General features: G+C 46.2%; 3 long non-coding RNA genes across 4 annotated transcripts; 1 reads left to right on the forward strand and 2 right to left on the reverse strand.

The window, feature by feature from the left end:
* Positions 1-3,359: 3,359 nt before the first annotated feature.
* Positions 3,360-4,679, reverse strand: LOC120969292 (uncharacterized). 2 transcript variants are annotated; one of them, XR_005763330.3, is made up of 3 exons: positions 4,603-4,679; positions 3,977-4,160; positions 3,360-3,495 (listed from the first exon to the last, which is right to left on the reverse strand). It is a non-coding gene; the product is annotated as an uncharacterized lncRNA (long non-coding RNA). The 2 variants fall into 2 exon arrangements; XR_005763331.3 differs by having other exon boundaries at positions 3,367-3,500.
* Positions 4,680-6,587: 1,908 nt separating this feature from the next.
* On the reverse strand, positions 6,588-8,727 carry LOC141026559 (uncharacterized). Its single transcript, XR_012188822.1, has 2 exons — positions 8,446-8,727; positions 6,588-8,361 (listed from the first exon to the last, which is right to left on the reverse strand). It is a non-coding gene; the product is annotated as an uncharacterized lncRNA (long non-coding RNA).
* A 296-nt stretch (positions 8,728-9,023) lies between these two features.
* On the forward strand, positions 9,024-10,971 carry LOC109761281 (uncharacterized). Its single transcript, XR_002232459.4, has 2 exons — positions 9,024-10,207; positions 10,694-10,971. It is a non-coding gene; the product is annotated as an uncharacterized lncRNA (long non-coding RNA).
* Positions 10,972-25,055: the final 14,084 nt, after the last annotated feature.

The following is a 25,055-nucleotide window of genomic DNA, read 5'->3' on the forward strand; positions in this document are numbered from 1 at the left end:
ACTTTTCTGGGTCATGCCCGGCCTCGTAAGATCAACACGTCGCAGCCCCACCTAGGCTCAACCGAGAGGTCAACACGCCGGTCTAACCCTATGCGCGCAGGGGTCTGGGCCCATCGCCCTATGCACACCTGCACGTTGCGAGGGCGGTCGGAAGCAGACCTAGTCTAGTGGCGTTCCAGTCCAATCCGGCGCGCGCCGCTCCGTCGCTGACGTCAAAAAGAGCTTCGGCTGATACCACGACGCCGGGATACCCATAACTACTCCCGCGTAGATGGCTAGTGCATATAGACCAAATGGCCAGACTCAGATCAAATACCAAGATCTCGTTAAGCGTGTTAAGTAACCGCGAACGTCGACCAGGGCCAGGCCCACCTCTCACCTAGGCGGTCTCAACCTGCCCTGTTGCTCCGCCACAAAGATCCACTTGCGGGTACTCCTACGAGCCGACCCGACTTTAGTCATCACATGTGTCATGTACATAGTATATAAGTATATACCCGTGATCACCGCCCAGGTGATCACGGCCCGATAGTATAGCACAGCAGACGGACAAGAATGTAGGGCCACTGATGGAAAACTAGCATCCTATACTAAGCATGTAGGATTGCAGGTAAAGGTAACAACAGTAGTAGCAAGGATAGGCTATGCATCAGGATAGGATATCGGAAAGCAGTAACATGCTACACTACTCTAATGCAAGCAGTATAGAGAAGAATAGGCGATATCTGGTGATCAAGGGGAGGGCTTGCCTGGTTGCTCTGGCAAGTAGGAGGGGTCGTCAACTCCGTAGTCGAACTGAGCAGCAGCAGTGTTGGTCTCGTAGTCTACCGGAGAGAAGAGGGGGAAGAAACAGTAAATACAATGCAAACATAAGCATGACGATGCGTGACATGACAATGAGCAGTGCTAGGGGTGTCCTAACGCGATAGTAGGTGGTACCGGCGAAGGGGGGGAACATCCGGGAAAGTATTCCCGATGTTTTGCGTTTTCGGACAGATGGACCGGAGGGGGAAAGTTGCGAGTTCGATAGGTTAGGAAGGTGTGGTGGACGAACGGACTGCGTATCCGGATTCGTCTCGTCGTTCTGAGCAACTTTCATGTTGAAAATATTTTAATCCGAGTTACGGATTAAAAGATATGATTTTCTAAAGATTTTATTAATTTCTGGAATTTAATTAATTATTTTATTTAATTTGAAATTTGGATTTATGACATCAGCATGATGTCATGCTGACATCAGCAGTCAACGTTGACCGTTGACCTGGTCAACCTGACAGGTGGGTCCCACCTATCAGGGGCTGTTACCTAATTAACTACTGTTTAGTTAATTAATTATCTAATTAGATTAATTTAAATAGGATTAATTAACTTAATTAATTTAGTTAATTAATTAATTAATTAAATTTATTTTTATTATTTGTTTTATTATTAATTTTTATTTATTTATATTAATTAGTTTATTTTTTTATTTTTTTAATCATTTCATTTTATTTTATTTTTTCCTCTTCGTTCTGTGGGCTGGGCCCCGTTTGTCATAGGCCCACGGGGTTCGGGCCCGGGGGGCAGTGGCTCAGGGGGGCGAGGCCCACCTGGCAGTGGCCCAGGGGGGCGAGCGGGTTTGGTCCACAGGTGCGGGCGCACCCGAGCGAGCGCTCGCCCGCAGGGCGGGACGAGGTCGCCGGGGCACCGAGGGCGGGGCTCGCCAGCGCGGCCAGGGGCCACAGCGGGTGGAGGGTAGGGGTGGCGCCGGTGCGGTCGGAGTGGCGCGGAGGGGCAGGCGTGGTGGCGCGACCACGGGACCGAGGGAGAGACGGGGAGGAGGCCGGGTCGTGGTGGCCGAACGCAGGCGCGCGTGGGCCGGCGGCGAGATGCGTGCGCGCGGCCGGAGCGCGTGCGGGACAGAGAGGAGGGGAAGGCGGGGGTGCGGTGAGCGCGTTCGGCCCCCGGGTCGGCGAGTGCACGGCGACGGAGGGGGGGCGTGGGGCGGGCGCTCGCCCGCAGAGGGTGCGGGAAGGCGAGGCCGGTGGCCAGGGCGGGCGCGGTGGTCGCGGGGCGCGGTGAGCGCGGGGGCGAGGGAGGGAGGAGGACGAGGCCGTGGCCTCACCGAGGTTTGTAGGGACGAGGCAGCGGGGCTCGTGGAGGGGGGTCGAGGACGACGCGACGCAGGGGAGGAGGGGAAATAGGCCGGCGGGGGGGGGGGGGGGGGGTGGTGCTCCGGCGAGGGCGAGCTCCGGGTGGCGACGGCAACGGGGCGGTCGGCGACGGTGGTCTCCTCTCGATCCCGTTCTGGATCGGGGGAGGGAGGAGGAGATATTTCCGGGGGGGAGTGGGTGCTGTCGATGAGTGGGTGGGGGTGAGGGGATAAGGTGAGAGGGGTGGGCCGGCCGGCTGGGCCTGGGGGTCGGCCCAGTTGGGCCAGGGTCCAGTGGGGGGAGGGGGGTTCCTCCTTTGTTTTTTTTTGTTTGTTTCCTCTGTTGCATTTTCTTTTCTTTTTATTTATTTTCTTTTCTGTTCTACATTATTTTAAAATAGTTAGGCATTTTCTAAAAATATGTTTTCTCCACAATAATTATCAGTGCAATATCTGGCACCCACCGAACATTTTTGTTTATATTTTTGAAAACTTTTATTATTGACATTAATTTGAATTTAAATTTTGAAACGGTTTCGAATCATCGCGAGGTTAACAACAATAACCGTGGTGACGTGGCATCATTAACGTGAGATTACTGTAGCATAAGTAGGAGTTCAGGATCACTTCTTGGTCTTTACTAGTTGACGACCGTTCCGTTGCTTCTCTCCTCGCTCTCATTTGCGTTTGTTAGCCACCATATATGCTTAGTGCCTGCTGCACCTCATTTCACCATCCTTTCCTGTAAGCTTAAATAGTCTTGATCTCGCGAGTGTGAGATTGCTGAGTCCTCGTGACTCACAGATTCTACCAAAACAGTTGCAGGTGCCGACGATGCCAGTGCAGATGATGGGATCGATCTCAAGTGGGAGTTCGATGAGGAACGTGGTCGTTACTATGTGTCTTTTCCTGATGATCAGTAGTGGAGCCCAGTTGGGACGATCGGGGATCTAGCATTTGGGGTTATCTTATTTTCATTTGGATCTTGACCGTAGTCGGTCTATGTGTGTATTTTGGATGATGTATGAATTATATTTTATGTATTGTGTGAAGTGGCGATTGTAAGCCAACTCTTTATCCTATTCTTGTTCATTACATGGGATTGTGTGAAGATGACCCTTCTTGCGACAAAACCACTATGCGGTTATGCCTCTAAGTCGTGCCTCGACACGTGGGAGATATAGCCGCATTGTGGGCGTTACAAGTGGCAACCTGCAAGCGAAGGCAATGGAAAGAGCATCGATCAGAGAGAGAGAGAGACAAACATCAGAAAAAACAAAGAATATAGGACAATACAAATAAAAAAACTTAATTTATAGTCCAAAAAATTAATCATCAAGAGATTCTCTATTGCTCAGCCTCGGCTGTGCTACCATGGAAAGAGAGCACCCATGTTAGCTTCCCAAGTCAGAGGATGTAAGATAAAGTTCAGGAGGTAGAACACAATTTGAAATTAGCTAGAACAAAAACTATTTATTAAAACAAGGCTCAGTAAATTAGATTGCACGTAGCTTGAGGGAGACATATAAAATTACTTGCCACACACGTGTGCATACACACATACCTAAACAAACTAATAAATGAATACCAATGACATAACTGCTCGGAAATTCTACAAGATCATCACGATTATTTCAGTGCTCGCATGAAACTAAAGAATGTGGTGGTCAACATTTGCATCTTTCAGAACATAAACAGTAAAGTTCGATTGATACTTACTATTTTCATAAATCAACGTGGTGGTCAACATTTGCATCTTTCAGAACATAAACAGTCATAAATCAACATGGTGGTCAACATTTGCATCTTTCAGAACATACACAGTCAAGTTCGATTGATACTTACTATTTTCATAAATCAACGTGGATGCTAGACCATCTAGCTCTGAAACTTCCTCCTGCAAGACTCCTTCCTCATCACCACTTTGCAGGTGCCCACCCGTTCTTTGCATTACAGGCTTCATTATTAAAACTCATCCCCTCTTCCCACATATGAAGATAAATGTCCACCAATGCTAGTACAACAGAAGCTGAAGTTCAAGTAATCAGTTGCTATCAAATCAAACCTTCAATACTGAATTAGAGTACATTTTCATAAAACTTTCTGCAGACTCACATGTGAAAGGTAGCAAATAACTGCAATAATAGGTAGCCAACAAAACATCAAATTCCAAGCGTTTCCACTCACAGTTTCACAGACATACAATAGTCCAAAGATGCTATCTAACCATTAAGTAAGTTAAATCTAATAATTAGTCCAACTAACCGAGTCAATCCCTAGGTCTAGGAACCATTGCAACCAAAGCATAAAAACATCTGCAAAATCACCTCTTAGAAGCATCACACAACAGATCTAACATGGTAAACACTCATTCATGTCTCAGAAAACAAAGAAATGATCTCAGACCGGCAGAAACCCAGTCACGCATTTCATCGAGCAGGTGAGAAGCAGGGGAGTAGGCAGAACCTCACCTCACAAAGAAGGATCACGCAGACACACAAGTAGAGAGCAAAACAGACGCAGCAGCCCTACAAACAAGAAGAAAGGAGAGGGAACAAACAAGAACATGTCAGTATAGATCAATCAATGGCGGGAGCAGCGGGAATCAACCAAATAAAACAAGAACCTCACCCTAGCAAAATGCAACAGCAGAACCCCAACTCGTCTAGATTGTGGCCAGCAGCTCCCCCACCAGAGAAAGAGAACTCGGGGAGGTCGATGCTGCACAAGGCGGAGGCGGAGCCGGCCGGAGGGAGTCGGCGACCGCGCGGGGGGGGGGGGGGCACTGCGGTCGGCCCGTGGGCGCGCAGCCGCTGTAGGGGCGCAATCAGGGGCGGCGGAGCCGCGGCGCGGCGCGGGCCGGACAAAGTGGAGCCGGTGCAAGTGCGCGCGCGCGGGGGGGGGGGGGCGACGAACTTGGCGCACGCGCACTCGGGCACGTCCGTGAAGAGGTGGAGCGAGCGGGCCGCCAGTCCTCGGGGCGGGGCGGAGCAAAGGACGCGCGGCAGCGCGAGGGGAAGACGGGTCGTGGATGGGTGCCCAGGCGAGCGGCGGCGGCCGGCGGTGGGGCAGGGAGGCGGGCGTGGGCTAGGGTTTGGAGGGGGTGAGAGAGGCGGGGCATGAGGAAGAGGATAGGGAGCGGCGCGAGTGGGAGAGGAGCTAGCTAGTGTTATCTCCACGGGAGCCGCCCCTTTTATACCTCTAGTGCATGAAATGACGAAAATGCCCCAAGCGGGGCAGGCTATTTACGCGCGGTGGCACGACCGGGGCATTGCAGCTGTCTCGTTTTCGATCGGACGGCGAGGATCGAACGCCGGATTGATCGGACAACCAGTATCAGTCGCCCCGGAGATCTGACGGCCATTACGCGTCAAGGAGCTCGATCGAACGGTCCAGAATCCAAACGCACGGGGAGGCTTCGTTTTGCTTCGGACTCTAACAATGGGATGAGGTTGAGGAGGCGCTCAAGAGAGGGTGCCTCGTCGTCAAACATGATGTTGTTCCGGTGGTTCCAAAGAAACCAGGCACCAAGATATAGCAAGCAGGAGAGCCCTTTGCGGGGCGGCGATGGCGCTGCAACGCAGGAGGTCATGCAACAATCCTGGAACCAGTCGTGCAACAATCTTGGAACCAATCGTCGAGCTACAGAGGCCCATATGTCTATCGACACCAAGAGATGAGCTCATGTCAAAGCTGCCTCGAGAAAGAGCACCCGACGAGGAGGTGGTGCATGCTCTTGGGCTCCAGCCAGTGATTCGACCAGAAATGACATTTCGAGTCATCGCCCAGGACCCAAGATGTGGAGCTGCGCACGGTCGCCAGAGCATCAGGGTCGTGCGGGATCGGGAGATGGGACCAAGAGCGGACATTGTCAGTCTGCTGAAGCCAGATCCATCTAGCACAAAGGTAACTATTCCAACTCAAAATAATGATGGTCAAACTTTGAAACATGCCGTCCGCCTTAGTGCAACAACAAAAAAGACGTGGTCAGCCTTCCAGCATTGCGTATTCCTTGTAGCAGCATTAACCGGGCTTGTAGTGTCGCGTGTCCCGTTTGTTGGAGCCATGCTCAATCAAAACTACATGTAGACCAACCAGATTTTTTTGATGAATATGCAGCACATTAGAAACAAAAATATTAACCGTATGAAAAAACAGTACTGAAAAGGTTAGGACTCAATACACGCGCTTGTGGGGTCACACACTCCAGCTTGATTCTCCTTTACGGGGCTATACACAGGGCAACTTAATTAGTAGAGCGAATCAGCACCATGCATGTGCTTCCTCTATTGGGTAAACTAGATGACACCCTGCGCGTTGCTGCGGGACTTTCTTTCGTTCATGAGAAGATAGACGAAAAACATATATTATGGATGAATAAGAAAGAAATATGGATAGAAATGTTGGGAAAATATATTTACATTCTAAATGTTCAAACATAAAAAGGTATCATGAATAACATACAGCCATATAGCTCTTAAAATTGGTAAGGAAGTTGTGCTTTACACAAACAGAACAAAACAAATAAAACATTTTTAACAAAACTATTGTGCACATGGCAAATAGTTTAAACAATTGTTGCACGATGGTCCTATCTTGAGTGGCCGTCTGTTGTCTTGCATGGACGACTTGATTGGTTTGTCATCCAAAATTCTTGTCCATAGTATCGTGTGCGTATCACTGCTCTATTTTTAATGGCATGATAACTATTTCTTGAACCCGCAAAAAACTATTTCTTGAAGGCTTAAAGTTGTACGTAATACTTTGTCTAAAAAATATCCTATCAGATGTTAAAATCGTTTCTATTCCTAGCAAGCAACAATTAGAAGATGAGTTGTCCTTGGCATTCTTGATTCTTGTAAGAAACTGAAATGAAGAACAAAATTAGGAAAAATAACTGAAAACACTTGGGAGAATTGAACATTCATATTTACTCTGAATTTTTTGGTTCATAACCACACCATTAAAATTGGCGATGAGTAGAGCTGAAAGATCTCCTGGTAAAGCGAGGCACTATTGCTTGGACCACTGGAAGGAAAAATTTAAATATGATGTACAGTGTAGCATATAGCACCGAAAACAATCTGTAGTGCTCTGTAATTGCTCGACAATCTAAATTAATTATTTTCTAGTTTCAATGTTGTGCACGAAAAAATAAATTATGGAAATCTAGCCCTGTACAAAATTAGATAGTACAATTCAACAATAATCGGGAAGAACAAACAATGATCATGCTTGTTGGGATGGCAAATAATACATTCATTGATCTATGAACATAATTAGAGAGGGCATGAGAAAAAAGAATCAGCAAATCATATAGGATAACCTCACAGTGATTAGCAAGATAGAAGATGAGGATTACAAATAGAGCCATGAAGGCATCAGGAATGGCCCAAGGGGAAATCAAAATTTCTCAGAGCTCGGATGCCATGGGGGTCAAAGGGAGCAATCAGCGGTCCCAAGGGGATATCTAAATTTCTGGGAGCACTATAACCTGTATGAGAGGAACATATATTGAAGGGAGCAAACAAATAACACTGCAAGGTCCGTATGAGAGGAATATATATTGAACGGAGCAAACAAATAACACTGCAAGGTTAACTTGAGAGATATAATCAAAGATTGATATAAAGGAGTAGTTACCTGCAGGGTCCTCCACGCCATCGATGGAAAGATAGGAGTTTAATGGTAACCTGTATCACTTACCAGACCAGTAAATCTTCAGTCAAACAATCTCACCACCTTAGCTACACCATGGCCCCAACCACGCGCATTATGTTCTATGTAATCCGAGGTTTTAGCATGTTGTTAGGCGCTTGCAGTTTCTTCACAGATGTACAATATATACTTTTGATCAATAACTGAACAAAGATGTGTCGTATTTATGTCTCTAGTAAAACTTCAATCTTGACTTAAAATTAACTACTGAAGTATTCAAAGATATGAACTGAATAATGTACGTTTACCAAATTATCAATCAAAAAGGGTACTACTCGTCAGATCAACAATCCAATATTAAATATGCAAAATTTCCAACAGCTAGAACAATCAAAGAGAGAACCAGCGCTAGCCACACAGTCGAAGATTGCAATTGTGGCGAAGAGGTAGACTGCTGAACCATTCTTGTAGGCCGATGGGGTCGGCGAGCACGGCGAAGGTGGCCAAAAACGACGCCAGCATCCCTGTGAACCCCACCATATGCTACGCGTCCCACCGGTTCAGTTTTGTACCTACGCGCGCACAGAAGAGAGAGCTCAGATCCATCTGGCGGCAGATTCCGAGGTAGGGCGAGTGAGGTGCGAGAAGAGGCCTACCATGTGGGGAAGATCTTGATGGACTGGGTGATGTTGAACGCAAGAAAGAAGACGATGAACGGGGAGTTGCCAAACACAGGCGGGCAGTGATAGAGGGCGATGCCGCATGCGGTGGCTGCGCGGCGGATGCAGTGTCTCCTATCGACAGCGGCTGGTGCTATATTCTTCCAACCTCTCCATCCTCTTCGAGACCTGTCACGGCGTTGGACATCCGGGGCTTCAAAATCAGTAGTCTCTAGCTAATCTTGAACAACTAAACCTAAATAAGGGACAAATCCTCCCGGGCAGAAGCGTTACTTGTTGGGAGAACAACTCCATCTTTTACTTCTCAATTTATTCGGCGCAGAAGATGAAAAGGCACCGGTGTAGAAGATAGAGAGATTGATGGAAAATCAGTTAGTGGGGGAGTTAATTAGGGAGGTAATAGAGGGGGAAACGTTTAGAGCCGGGGCATCGGCCGAAACTTCGGCCGGTCGACTCGCTCACCCCCGCGCGTAGCGCTAAAGCAGGAGGGACACGTCATCCCGCGAGGGCCCGCACACCGCTCTGCTTTCCTTATCCTTTCCAGAGCGGCCGGTGTCCACACACCACATCTCCTTCCTTTCTTTCCTGCCCTGCCCACGCCGCTGCTTCTGCCTATCTACTTTTTCTCAGACGCCATTGCTGTAGAGTTGCTGCACGGGGCGCCCTCCCCCATGAAGCGCGGCATCGTGAGAGTTGTTGCTGCTGCACGGGATGCCATCACCATGGCCGCGCCCTTCGCCATGGCCGAACGCGACGGGGCCGAACACCGGCGCTACTACGACAGGGGGCCATGGCCTGCGAGCTCATAGGCCAGGGTGGCCATGGCTTACGAGCTCGAGGCATGTTATTTATAACTCCAGATTTTGCTTTCATGTTTGTTTTTGCTGGAACCAGTGTACTAATTTGTTACCACCGTCTTCGTTTTTTGCTGGAACTAACCAAATTTTGCTGCCATGTCTTTTTGTTGGAATCATTTTGTAGCACTTTTTTGCTACAACAGTTTTGGTTTTTTGCTACTACCGGCACTGTCGTTTGTTACATCCTTTTTCATGAGGTTGTCGAGACCCTGCGACTGTGTGTTTTGCTACAACCTTGTACATTTTTTGCTACAACCTTGTGCATTTTTTGCTACTACTAGAGAAGCCCCTAACTGGACCACAAGTTGTTTTTGCTATAACCGTTTTGTGGTTTGCTGCAACCAATGTCAATTTTTGCTATCACCGGCTTCTTGATTTTTCTGGAACCAGCGCTCGATTTTTCATTTTTGCTACCACTAGCGTTTTGATTTGCTGGAACAAGCTTCAATTTTTGCTACCATCAGGTTTTTGGTTTGTTGGAACGGCATCGATTTTTTCCAATTTTGCTACCAACGTTTTATTGGTTTTTGCTGGAACCGTCAAGAATTTTTGCTACGACCGGTGGAATTTTTTGCTGCGACTGGCAAATTAAGGACGAGGAACAACACGAGCTCTACGACGGGTGCTGCGGCCGGCGACGTGTGGCTCTGCGAGCCGTGGGGGGCCTCGTCGGAGATGCGCCGCGGGGGCCTTGCTGGAGCTGGGCCTCGCCGGAGATGCGCCGCGGGGGCCTTGCTGGGCCTCGCCGGAGATGCGCCGCGGGAGCCTTGCTGGAGCTGCGCGGTGCTGCGAGCCACGGGGGATCTCACCGGAGATGCGCCGTGCTGTGAGCCGCGGAGGATCTCGCCGGATATGCGCCACGGGGCCTGAGGAAGAAGAAGGTGGGGCATTTTTTACTTTTTTTTACTCCAAATCCAACCGCCGCGCGGCTCGCATCAAGCGGCTATGACTGGACCGGCCGAAAGTTTCGGCCGATGCGCCGGCGCCTAGCGGTGCCCGTGCCGGTTATTGGGCTGGGAAGCCAGCGCGTAGAACACAGCGAGCACCGTTTTTTTGGTGACTCGGTCGTGCGCGTGTAGCAGGGAAACCATGTTGGGCTGCGAGTGAACCGTGCGGACGTAGCGGAAAAGCGTGTGGATTGTAGCGGCACGATTATGTGATGGCATGACTTGAAACTGAACTGCTGACATGTCATTTAAACTGACGGGGAATGGCTACATGTCAAGCTTAGTGGACATTGAGGTGGACACTTTACATGTTAAAAAAATTGATACTAACTTTTTAAGAATGTAAGATTAGAGTCAACCTGCGTGTGCAGTGCATGTCCTTCTTTTATTAGGGGCTTTAATCTTTTCTACTATTGGCAGGTGCAGCCACAGGCCCAGCGAAACAACGGGAGGAACCCGTCAGGCGAAGGCCCAACCCAGCAACGTGGAAATTCAATCTTGCGTGGGCTTCGACTTTGCGTGAGCTCTTTAATCAGCGCCACAGATGATCTATATAGAAATAATAACTTCACTATAGATGACATCTTCTTGTCTGGCTAGTTGGCAACAACTTGGATGTCTCACGTACATGTCGTGTGTTCGATTCCTGTCTCTTGCGATTATATTTTTAATCTTCAACAGACTTCCGGTTTCGTTCATACATCCCGTTTCCTTTGTTTGCACACATATATGTTCCTCCAACGGACAGACAAAACTTAAAAAGAACAAACCGGAGTCAAATCAAGAATACCTATTCCCTTTAATAGTAGGTATAGATATAGATATAGATATAGATATAGATATAGATATAGATATAGAAGATATAGACTACTACAAATATAAACCGGCGCCTGTGTTTTTATCAGGGGAGGGAGCAGCGCCTCTACGAAACCCAGTCACCGACGAACTCGGGATAGGCCGTGGCCATCGATTCCTTTGCGCAAAAAATTTAGTCTTTTTTTCTTTTTTCGTGCGACATAGGCTGTAAAACAAGGAGAATGGCATTTTGTTGCTTGACCTCCACGGAGGCTGAATTTTTTGAAAAAATATCAATCATACTTTTTGGTTTAAAAAATCTGAAAAAAAAATTGTACAAGTACACAAGGATGTGATATGTATGTGTGTAACAACTTGGATGTCTCACGTACATGTCGTGTGTTAGATATAGATATAGATATAGATATAGATATAGATATATATATAGAAGATATAGACTACTACAAATATAAACCGGCGCCTGTGTTTTTATCAGGGGAGGGAGCAGCGCCTCTACGAAACCCAGTCACCGATGAACTCGGGATAGGCCGTGGCCATCGATTCCTTTGCGCAAAAAATTTAGTCTTTTTTTCTTTTTTCGTGCGACATAGGCTGTAAAACAAGGAGAATGGCATTTTGTTGCTTGACCTCCACGGACGCTGAATTTTTTGAAAAAATATCAATCATACTTTTTGGTTTAAAAAATCTGAAAAAAATTTGTACAAGTACACAAGGATGTGATATGTATGTGTGTAAAACTTCAGAATGAAATACCTTGAGATGCAATCTGTGCAAAAAGAACAAATTCACGGACTTTTGAGATGAATAATATCATGTGTTGAAAAGGCACAGATTTATCCTTTTTGCACGCCCTTATTTTAACGTATTTCATCCAAAAAATTTACACACATGTGTGTTATGCCTCCAGGTATGCCTGTATTTTTCAGATATTTTTGAAATCTAAAAATATGATTTTTCTTGAATTTTGAATTTTTCGAAAACCAGCCTCCATGGAGGCCGAGCTCCAAAAGCAAATTTTGTGAAGTAAGGACAAACTAACATTTGATTGGACTGAACCCATAATCTCTACTCTAGGCACAAGACGCGCCGAGTTTACTTACCCACTAACCATGTTTTTTTGCGAAAAACACCACAGAACTACATTAAAGATCGGCCAGTGATACAAGGTACCCCATACAATAAGAAAATTATGAACGGATCCCAGGGAGCCCGACCAACCACTGCACCACTGTGAACTGAAGGCACGCCGCGCCGCCGTTGCCGCCGCTCCCTCGAACCTGACCTAGTCTTGGATCTGGAGATGGGAAGTCTTCGAAGTTACGATTCAAATGGACCAACACGTTGGTGAGGAAGTAGATCAAACCACCACCATCTTCGTCGCCTCTCGACACAAAATCCTCCGCCTTGGTCACCGCCACCACCACGCGGGCCAAGAACTAGAAACCTAGCCTCACCGCACCGGAGGCACGACAGAAATCTACCTCCGCGAGCCCGACAACACCACCACAAAGGACAATGCCGGGAAGAGGACAGAGCTCGGGGGATGCCAGTGGCCGCGCCGCCGCCGCCTCTCCCAAATCAAAGGCGCACCACACACACACCTATCCTCCACAGCTCACCGGCAACGTCAAAGATGACCACGCCGGGATGAGGGCGAAGCTGCAACAGTTATTTCACTTGACGTTGTCCCCACCGTCACGATGGCGCTGCCGAGACACCAACCCCAATACCTATCTACAAGTCGAAAATGGAGGACTGGGGTCCCCCCACCCTCACGCCGCTGGAGCGACAGACGAAGGGAAGGGGAACTGCCAGCCTCGCTCGCGCTCAATGTGAGGGGTGGGTGGGGGAGAAGAGCTCCGGTATCGCCTCTCTCTGACTATCGCTGCCTCTGCTGGCGGTGCCGCAACGGCTGCCTACGATCCCGAGGAGACCCAAAGCCAAGACGACCGAGCGCCATTCATGCCGATGACCTATGATCAAGCTGGCATGGACGACACCTTCATGCAAGATCAGGTCGGCATGGGCAGCACTCCTTCCTGCTCAACCACGAGTTCCCGGAGAACTACGGCCTCGAGGAAGAGGATGAAATGGACATCGATGGGGAGCCTTTGTTCGAGGGCACCAAGACAGCGCAAAGAAGAAGCACAAAAGCAAACGGACGAAGGCATACACGTCGTCCGAGGACAAACTCCTTTGTGAGTGTTGGAAGGACATTGGGCAAGACCCCAAGGTCGGCGCCGAACAAACAACATCAACCTTTGGGCTTTGTGTTCATCGTGAGTACCATGAATGCAAGAAGTTTGCGTCGTATCAAATGGAGAGCAAGCGTGGGTGGGTGTCCCTCTCAAAGCTATGGAGGCTGATACAACAAGAGTGCAACAAGTTTTGTGCCACCCTTGAAACCATCAAGGCACGCCCCGTGAGCAGCATCGGCATGAAAGATATAGTATACATATGCCCCTCTTTGTATCCGTTTCCATTATGCTTGCATGTTAATTTGCATGTCCATTTGCCCGTATGCGTGCATGCTATCCATTTGTAGGCGTTCCAAGCTTTGGAGGCATTCAAGGCTCAACATGAGGGCAAGTCCTTCAACCTCCCCCTTTGTTGGATGGTCATTAAAGGGGAGGAGAAGTTCAAGGCGCAATATGCCGCCGCCAACGCGCGTGGGGGGGGGGGGGGGGAGGGGGCAGCCATCGAGGATCATGGGGAGGACGGGAAGCCACGACCGCGGGGGAAAACCAACTCAAAGAAGGAGGACAAACACGATGCAACGTGATTGCCTTGCATGCCACTTTGGAGGGCATCATGACCAAAAAGGACACAAGGGATGAAAAGCGCCCGCAAGACAATGAAGAGCAAATGAATGCCTTCATGGAGATCCAAAGGAGGAGGCTTGAGCTCGAAGCGGAGAAGTAAGCCAAGATGCTTGAGATGGAGACGGAGAAGCAAGCCAAGATGCTCAAGATTGAGGCCGTCAATGCCAATACCAAGGCAAAAGAAGTGGCGGTCGCTAGCATGATGACGGGGGTGAAGATCATGAAGGTGGACTTGAACACCATGTCGCCAAGGAAGAAGCCATGGTTCGAGAAGATGCAGGACGACATGCTCAAGTTCGACGACGAGTGATCTATGGCGGAGAGTGCCATCCTTTTTTGTATGCCGACAAGTGTGTGGGCATAACCACGGCCGAGATGGCGTGGTCGAACTCCCGCCCCTTTTTTATGTGCCGGCATGTGTGTCGGCCGTTGGTAAGTGCTGGCATGACGCCGGCATGAACTCTGGGATGATGGCATATACGCGGACATGAAATGGGTCACACGCGTTGGGCGCACGGCAGACCCAAACGTAAAACTGGGCGGACGCCGAGCGGGCGGCCGACCCAAACAGACGAAAAGTGGACAAAGCGCGCGTCTTTTTGAGTCGGCGCGTTGGAGTTGCTCTTAAGAATGATAAAAGAATAATTTTAACAAGTAGAAGTAATATATGGTACCATGGATGAGTTCAATGCGTGTGTTTAAACCATGGATGTAGGGGTGGCCAGGTCAAATGAAATCTATGAATACTACTACAATTGCTGAATATTTGACGAAATCATAAGGACATAAAAGGAAGTAAGTAGATTACGTATATGTAAGTTAGTCTTGTGGTTGGCTCTTTCACCATCATAAATATAACCCCTGGACGCATATGCCAATAAATGTGTAAGCGAGTAAAGGAAAATGAAAATAACTAATGCTAAATATCGATGCGTGCTACTTAGGGGCACACTGGCAACATTCAAAAGAGAGGTGGTTGTACCTCAAGCAGTGGGCGCAACCACTCCTCGCATTTGTAAGAGTTGTGCATTAGTATAATAACCGGCTTTCTTTCAGGAGCAGTGTCGTTAAGTTTCAGTAAAAGTATAGGTACATATCCCTGTTCAGCTGACTGTTGAAAAAAGGTGATAACAAATTCTATTATTCAGGGAGCAAGAGGCAAATAAAGCCAAGTCAGTGTACGATGACTGTAGACTTATATAATGTAGGTGCATGTGGAGCTGGATCTCACAACCACAGTTAATACTCCAAACCTCCAACTATCAGGCTCCCCAGAACCACAAGTGGGTCTTTTGAGACAGAGGGCCTGAGTGGAAACATGGAAGCAAATGTGCTAAGTGAAGCACATGGGGCAAATTATGTAGTGGTTTCCATGGCAGATTTTTTTGGAATTCACCCACGGCAAATTTGTAGGGAATAACATCATTTGACTAAGCTAATGGAACATGGCAACTTAATTTCATGGACCATGACAGATTTTGTCTTTTTTGCAAATAAGGCAAAAAATATTTGATATGATAATGGCAACTTAAGTTAATGGAGCATGGCAAATGTAGGTTTTGTGTCATGGAATTTTGTACTACGTTCATACATTTCATGGCAATTTTTTGTCACACAAAGCAAGACAATTATAATTAAAGCACCATGGCAAATCTTAATATGCATTTGTCATGGCCATTTGTTTTGTGTGTTTTTTACATGCCCAACAATTTATCAATTATCACACCAAACATGACATTCTGTACATGACAATTCACCTTTTTTTGGCATGGAAAGTTTACCTATATTGGCATGGGAATTTTTACTTTAACATACATGGCAATTTTAATTATAAACGCCATGTAAAATTTATTAGTTTTATTTTTTGCCACGACAATTTTACTATTTTTCGACAATATGGAAAGTGTAGTTTATACAACATGGCAATTTTTCACATTTTTGGACCATGATTCATCGCTCTTCAAACAAGGCAATTTTTATTTTTATTTCCCCATTTTCGCAAATTTGCGTTCATTTTGCCATGGCAATTTTACTTTATCACACATGGCAAATTTAATTTTATACTCCCATGGCAAATTTCTATTTATGAATCTGCCATGGCAATTCTTTTTTTATAATTTGTTCTTTTTTTTCACCCATGGAAATTTTAACTAAAATACCATGGCATTTTTTTAGAACTTGCCGTGGCAACTTTTTGTTCATAATTTGTTCTTTCTTCACACACACACGACAAATTCTCTCATACAAAAATAGAAATTTTAATTCAAATACCATGGCAAGTTTTTGTTATGTTTGAATTTTTTCCACAAAACTTGTCGTGCTATCGGATGTCTAACTGGACGCATTTTTTCATGCCATTTTTCCATGTTGTAGTATGTTTTACTAAGCACACGTCAAAACTTCAAGTTTTGCCTCTATTTTTTCCAAAGGGCAATTTTTATCGTGCACAATCTTTACGTATGACAGATTTTCTAGATTCTCATGAATGACAATATTTTTCACCATCTGATGGTAATTTGTTTTTTCAATATTTACTTTTTTGTACCATGGCAAATTTTGCCAAAACAAACTTTTTCTCCTGCGTTTTTAATCAATGGCAACAATTTGTAATTTTCTGTTGCTGTCCCATTATACACTGATGACCCACAAGTATAGGGGATCTATTGTAGTCCTTTTGATAAGTAAGAGTGTCGAACCCAACGAGGAGCAGAAGGAAATGACAAGTGATTTTCAGCAAGGTATTCTCTGCAAACACTGAAATTATCGGTAACAAATAGTTTTGTGATAAGATAAATCATAACGGGTAACAAGTAAATAAAGTAAACAAGGTGCAGCAAGGTGGCCCAATCCTTTTTGTAGCAAAGGACAAGCCTGGGCAAACTCTTATATGAAGCAAAGTGCTCCTGAGGACACATGGGAATTGTTGTCAAGTTAGTTTTCATCATGCTCATATGATTCGCGTTCGTTACTTTGATAATTTGATATGTGGGTGGACCGGTGCTTGGGTGCTGCCCTTCCTTGGACAAGCCTCCCACTTATGATTAAACCCTCTCGCAAGCATCCGCAACTACGAAAGAAGAATTAAGGTAAACCTAACCATAACATGAAACATATGGATCCAAATCAGCCCCTTACGAAGCAACGCATAAACTAGGGTTTAACCTTCTGTCACTCTAGCAACCCATCATCTACTTATTACTTCCCAATGCCTTCCCCTAGGCCCAAATAATGGTGAAGTGTCATGTAGTCGACGTTCACATAACACCACTAGAGGAGAGACAACATACATCTCATCAAAATATCGAACAAATACCAAATTCACATGATTACTTATAAGAAGACTTCTCCCATGTCCTCGGGAACAAACGTAACTACTCACAAAGCATGTTCATAATCATAATCAGAGGAGTATTAATTATCATTAAGGATCCGAACATATGATCTTCCACCGAATAAATCAACTAGCATCAACTACAAGGAGTAATCAACACTACTAGCAACCCACAGGTACCAATCTGAGGTTTTGGGACCAAGATCGAATACAAGAGATGAACTAGGGGTTGAGAGGAGCTGGTGCTGGTGAAGATGTTGATGAAGATTGACCCTCCCTCGATGAGAGGATCGATGGTGATGACAATGGCGATGATTTCCCCCTCCGGGAGGGATGTTTCCCCGACAGAACAGCTCAGCCGGAGCCCTAGATTGGTTCTGCCCAGGTTCCGTGTAGAGACGGCGGCGCTTCGTCCCAAAAGCTTTTTTATGAATTTTTCCAGGGTAAAAGACACCATATAGCAGAAGATGGGCACCGGACGCCTCCCAAAGGGCCCACAAGGTCAGGGAGTGCGCCCATGGGGTGGGGCGCGCCCTCCACCCTTGTGGCTGACTGGTGGCCCCCCTCTGGTACTTTCTTCGCCCAAAGTTATTTATATATTCCAAAAATAATCTCCGTGAAGTTTCAGGACTTTTGGAGTTGTGCAGAATAGGTCTCTAATATTTGCTCCTTTTCCAGCCCAGAATTCTAGCTGCGACATTCTCCCTCTTCATGCAAACCTTGTAAAATAAGAGAGAATAACCATAAGTATTGTGATATAATGTGTAATAACAGCCCATAATGCAATAAATATCAACATAAAAGCATGATGCAAAATGGCCGTATCAACTCCCCCAAGCTTAGACCTTGCTTGTCCTCAAGCGAAAGCCGATATCGATAAATATGTCCACATGTTTAGAGATAGAGGTGTCGATTAAAATAAAATACGGACATGAGGGTATCATGATCATCTTTTAGAACATCAACTTTTAATGCCATATAATTTCTTATGCTAAAGTAACAATTCGTTCACAAGGTAAAGTATGAATCAGAAACTTTATTGAAAACTAACAAACTATGATCTCAGTCATTGAAGCAATTGTAATTTATCATAACATCAGAAAGAGTCAATATAAGCGCTTTTCAGCAAGTCAACGTATTCAACTATCATATAATCTTTCACCATTGCTAACACTCACACGATACTTATGGGTACAAAGTTTCAATCGGACATAGAGAAGGATAGGGGCTTATAGTTCCGCCTCCCAACTTTTTACCTCAAGGGTAATGTCAATAATAATACTTTATGATAACCTACATCCGATTGGATATATATATCCGGATCTCTCCAACACATAGAGCTTGCCAAAGGAAAAAGTGTAAAAAGGAAAGGTGATGATCACCATGACTCTTGCATAAGGGTAGGAGATAAAAATAAAAGATAGGCCCTTCGTAGAGGGAAGTAGAGGTTGTCATGCGCTTTTATGGTTGGATGCACAAAATCTTAATGCAAAAGAACATCACTTTATATTGCCACTTGTGATAAAGACCTTTATTATGCAGTCCGTCGCTTTTATTTCTTCCATATCAAAAGTTCGTATAAAACTTATTTTCTTCACACTAATAGATCATGCATATTTAGAGAGCAATTTTTATTACTTGCACCGATGACAACTTACTTGAAGGATCTTACTCAATCCATAGGTAGGTATGGTGGACTCTCATGGCAAAACTGGGTTTAGGGAAGTTTGGAAGCACAAGTAGTATCTCTACTTGGTGCAAAGAATTTGGCTAGCATGAGAGGGAAAGGCAAGCTCAACATATTGGATGATCCATGACAATATAACTTCTATTCGGATATAAGCAAACATAACTCATTATGTTGTCTTCCTTGTCCAACATCAACTTTTTAGCATGTCATATTTTAATGAGTGCTCACAATTACAAAAGATGTCCAAGATAGTATATTTATATGTGTGGCCTCTCTTTCTTTATTACTTCCTATTAATTGCAATAATGACCAAAACTATGTTTGTCAACTCTTAACAACTTTTATTCATCATACTCTTTATATGTGAAGTCATTACTCTCCATAAGATCAATATATGATATTTTTATTTCTTTCTTTCTTTTATTTAATTCCCTCAAGATCATAGAAAGAAAGCAAAGCCCTTATCTCAAAACTACTCTTTATTATATATCTCACGGACTCGATTACATAGAGAGATCATAAAGCAAAACTCAAAACTAGATCATACTAAAAACTTTATTCTACTAGATCAAGATATAACCCAAAGGATCAAACTAAGAAAAGCGATAAAGCTAAAGATATGATGGTGATACGATACTGAGGCACTCCCCCAAGCTTGGCAGGTGCCAAGGGGAGTGCCCATACCCATGTATTTAGATCTCTTTCTTTGGAGGTGGTGATGATGGAGTTGTTGATGAAGCAGGCTTGTCGTCCATCTTCCAAGGCATAGGCTCACCATCATAGAAAGATGAGTGGGTCTCCGGGATCCTCGAATCTGCTGCCAAACTCATCCTCTTGAATCTATATTCATACTCACAGTTTGGTTTTGCAGGTCATAGATCTGGGCTTGGAGATGCTCAATTTTCTCATGAAGCCTGAAGATGGCCTCCTCAATGCTCTTGGGATCCAGCTTGTGCTTGTTGTGAACTCTGTGATCATCGGTTGGCGTTGAGTCCACGTTCCACCATCCCTTCACACTTGAAAACCTGCTGCTCTAGTGCTTCGAGTCTTGTCTCCACGCTTCCGGTCTTCTTCGGCCCCTCAACATCGCGGATGTGCAGAACCCCTCATGCATCTCAATGGCTTGATGGTGTCGCAGCACCTCCGCAAGGTAGGGGTTGATGACCTTCTTGAAAAACTTGTCCTTGGGGTCGCTTGGAGACCTCATGGCGATCTAGATCTGTCAGAAAAACAGCTGGAAACAAGAACATGAGATATTGTCGTGGTACGGTGGTCAAAACCTTCGGGAGATTATATAATGAATTTTTACCGACCATAAGAAGTATTCTGCAAGAAAATGGAGTCCGGAGGGCACACGAGGGGGCCACAGGGTCAGGGGGCGCGCCCAGGGGGTAGGGCGCGCCCTCCACCCTTGTGGTGGCCTCGTGTCTCTTTCAGACTACTTTTAATTTTGCTAATTTTCTAAATATTCTAAAATGGATAAAATTTATCATTGGAAACGTTTTGGAGTCGGTTTACTTACCGTACCACATACCTATTCCTTTTCGGAGTCTGGGACGTTCTGGAAAGCGTCCCTTATGTACTCCTCCAGTGTCACGGTATCAATTATATTGGTCTCAACATTTATGGGAGTACCTGAGATATAATGTTTAAGTCTTTGACCGTTTACCACCTTCGGATTTTTACCTGCATCATTGTTGATTTTTATGGCACCCGAACGATAGACCTTCTCGATAATGTATGGGCCTTCCCATTTAGAGAAAAGTTTTCCTGCAAAAAATCTTAAACGAGAGTTGTATAGCAAAATATGATCACCTACATTAAACTCACGCTTTTGTATCCTCTTGTGAAAGATCGTGGATGTCGCCTAGAGGGGGGGGGGGTGAATAGGCGCTTTAAAATAATTACGGTTGAGGCTTGAACAAATGCGGAATAAACCTAGCGGTTAATTTGTCAAGCACAAAACCTACAACAACTAGGCTCACCTATGTGCACCAACAACTTATGCTAAGCAAGAAAAACTACTTAGGTGATAGCAAGATATATGACAAGAAACAATATGGCTATCACAAAGTAAAGTGCATAAGTAAAGGGCTCGGGTAAGAGATAACCGAGGCACGCGGAGACGACGATGTATCCCGAAGTTCACACCCTTGCGGATGCTAATCTCCGTTTGGAGCGGTGTGGAGGCACAATGCTCCCCAAGAAGCCACTAGGGCCACCGTAATCTCCTCACGCCCTCGCACAATGCAAGATGCCGTGATTCCACTAAGGGACCCTTGAGGGCGGTCACCGAACCCGTACAAATGGCAACCCTTGGGGGCGGTCACCGAACCCGTACACTTTGGCAACCATTGGGGGCGGTCACCGAAACCCGTCAAATTGCTCGGGGCGATCTCCACAACCTAATTGGAGACCCCGACGCTTGCCCGGAGCTTTACACCACAATGATTGAGCTCCGAAGACCACCAACCGTCTAGGGCGCCCAAGCACCCAAGAGGAACAAGCTCAAGGGTACCAAGCACCCAAGAGTAATAAGCTTCTCAACTTGTAACTTCCACGTATCACCGTGGAGAACTCAAACGGATGCACCAAATGCAATGGCAAGGGCACACAGAGTGCCCAAGTCCTTCTCTCTCAAATCCCACCGAAGCAACTAATGCTAGGGAGGAAAATGAGAGGAAGAACAAGAAGGAGAACACCAAGAATTCCAAGATCTAGATCCAAGGGGTTCCCCTCACATAGAGGAGAAAGTTATTGGTGGAAATGTGGATCTAGATCTTCTCTCTCTTTTCCCTCAAAAACTAGCAAGAATCCATGGAGGGATTGAGAGTTAGCAAGCTCGAAGAAGGTCAACAATGGGGGAAGAACACGAGCTCAAAGGATTAGGTTCATTGGGGAAGAAGACCCCCTTTTATAGGAGGGGGAAAATCCAACCGTTAAGTGCTCAGCCCGCACACGAGCGGTACTACCGCTCGGGCGGAAGAAGCAGTGAAAAGGAGCAACAAAACAAGAACCTTGGGGCGGTAGTACCGCCGATAAGCGGTACTACCGCTCACCCCAGCGGTACTACCGCTGGAGGAGCAGAACACGGGACAAAAGGAGGCAGGACAGAGCAAAGTACGGTGGCAGTAGTGCAGTAGCGGTACTACCGCTCGACCGGAGCGGTACTACCGCTTATAGGCAGAACTACCGTGCCTTACTGCCGCGCGACTACCGATGAACCCGACACGAAAAGAGTAGACCCAAAATCGAGGCGGTAGTAGAGCGATACTACCGCTTGACGCTACAAGCGGTACTACCGCTGCCACCGCGGTACTACCGCAGGGAGAAAAACAGAACTGCCAAAACTTCTTCATATGAGCTCCGAATTGAGCAAACTCAAGCTTGTTGGATACAAGACGACGAGTAGCATCAAAACATCGACTAGTTATAGTAAGAAGAGGTAGGGGAGGTATGCCAACAAATAGAGGAGTGAAACCTCCAACCGAGAAGAACCGGCATAACCTCCAACATCGAAAACATCACAGAAGATGCGAGTGAACTCCGTTTTCGATGAACTCGAGCTTGTCACCAAGATGACCATAAGCTCCAAAACTCACAAAGAGAAGAACCAAACAAGAACCAATAAAGATGATGCAAGGATGCAATGGTTTGAGCTCTCTATGAACGATACTATCAAGCTACTCATCGAGAGCCCCCCTTGATAGTACGGCAATCGATCCTATAACCCGGTCTCCCAACTACCATCATGAGACCGGTAAAATAGAAAACCTATCAAGAGCAAACCTTTGCCTTGCACATGGTCCACTTGAGCTAGATGATGACGATCTTGACTCCCTCAAGTTGGACCACCTTTCTTGATTGCGTTGGCTCGATGAAGACTATTGATTGCTCCCCCATACTCCACTATGGGTGAGCCACCCTTCCGCACATCTTCACAAGTCCATTGTCACCACAATGGCTTCAAGCATTTGATCTCTTCGTGATGCTTTACTTGAACTTGCCCGCTTCACTTGAACTTGCACACCGCAACCTAACCCCACAAAGAACTCTCATGAAGACCATGGGTTAGTACACAAAGCATAATTGACAATGCTTACCATACCATGGGATCGCTTGATCCCTCGGTACATCTTGTGCGCTTTGTGTGTTGATCAACTTGATTCACTCTTGACTTAGTCTTGATCAACCTTGACTCTTTCCAACTCTCTTCATTTGGATGATGTCTTGAAGGTAAACATGAATGATCACACAATCTTCTTCTTCAATACATGCTTGCAATAAGCTCAACTCTCACATGACCAATCTTTGGATAATTCCTTAATAACACCTTGGTCACCACATAAACTCCTTGAAACCAACACATGGACTTCAAGAAATGCCTATGGACAAATCCTTCAAATATAACTCAAGGCAACCATTAGTCCATAGAGATTGTCATCAGTTACCAAAACCAAACATGGGGACACCGCATGTTCTTTCATCTTGTCATGCCATCTTTTAACTTTTTCCTTAAACAACTTGGCATTCTCATAGGCTTGGGTTCTCCATTCATCAAGTGAGCTAATATCAAATAATTAACCTCTTCACGTGGTGTCTCAGCACGAAGAACTTTCGCAACGGTGCATACTCAGGGAGAACACTTATACTTTGATAATTTAGTGAGAGATCATCTTATAATGCTACCGTCAATCAAAGCAAGATAAGATGCATAAAAGATAAACATCACATGCAATCAATATAAGTGATATGATATGGCCATCATCATCTTGTGCTTGTGATCTCCATCTCCGAAGCACCGTCATGATCACCATCGTCACCGGCGCGACACCTTGAGCTCCATCGTAGCATCGTTGTCGTCTCGCCAATCTTATGCTTCTACAACTATCGCTACCGCTTAGTGATAAAGTAAAGCATTACAAGGCGATTGCATTGCATACAATAAAGTGACAACCATATGGCTCCTGCCAGTTGCCGATAACTCGGTTACAAAACATGATCATCTCATACGATAAAATTTAGCATCATGCCTTGACCATATCACATCACAACATGCCCTGCAAAAACAAGTTAGACGTCCTCTACTTTGTTGTTGCAAATTTTATGTGGCTGCTACGGGCTGAGCAAGAACCGTTCTTACCTACGCATCAAAACCACAATGATAGTTTGTCAAGTTGGTGCTGTTTTAACCTTCGCAAGGACCAGGCGTAGCCACACTCGGTTCAACTAAAGTTGGAGAAACTGACACCCGCCAGCCACCTATGTGCAAAGCACGTCAGTAGAACCAGTCTCGCATAAGCGTACGCGTAATGTCGGTCCGGGCCGCTTCATCCAACAATATCGCCGAACCAAAGTATGACATGTTGGTAAGCAGTATGACTTATATCGCCCACAACTCACTTGTGTTCTACTCGTGCATATGACATCTACGCATAAAACCAGGCTCGGATGCCACTGATGGGGAACGTAGTAATTTCAAAAAAATTCCTACGCACACGCAAGATCATGGTGATGCATAGCAACGAGAGGGGAGAGTGTGTCCATGTACCCTCGTAGAACGAAAGCGGAAGCGTTAGCACAACGCGGTTGATGTAGTCGTACGTCTTCACGATCCGACCGATCAAGTACCGAACGCACGGCACCTCCGAGTTCAGCACACGTTCAGCTCGATGATGTCCCTCGAACTCCGATCCAGCCGAGTGTTGAGGGAGAGTTTCCTCAGCACGACGGCGTGGTGACGATGATGATGTTCTACTGACGCAGGGCTTCGCCTAAGCACCGCTATGATATTATCGAGGTGGACTATGGTGGAGGGGGGCACCGCACACGGCTAAAAGATCAATGATCAATTGTTGTGTCTATGGGGTGCCCCCTGCCCCCGTATATAAAGAAACAAGGGGGGGAGAGGCGGCTGGCCAGGAGGAGGCGCGCTAGGAGGAGTCCTATTCCCACCGGGAGTAGGACTCCCTCCCTTCCTTGTTGGATTAGGAGAAGGGGGGAAGGAGGAGGAGGAGAAGAAGGAAAGGGGGGCGCCGCCCCCTCCTTGTCCAATTCGGACTAGAGGGGGAGGGGGCGCGCGGCCTGCCCTGGCCGCCCTCCTCTTCTTCACTAAGGCCCATG

This window comes from Aegilops tauschii, chromosome 7 (genome assembly GCF_002575655.3).
Source record: "Aegilops tauschii subsp. strangulata cultivar AL8/78 chromosome 7, Aet v6.0, whole genome shotgun sequence".
NCBI lineage: Eukaryota > Viridiplantae > Streptophyta > Magnoliopsida > Poales > Poaceae > Aegilops > Aegilops tauschii.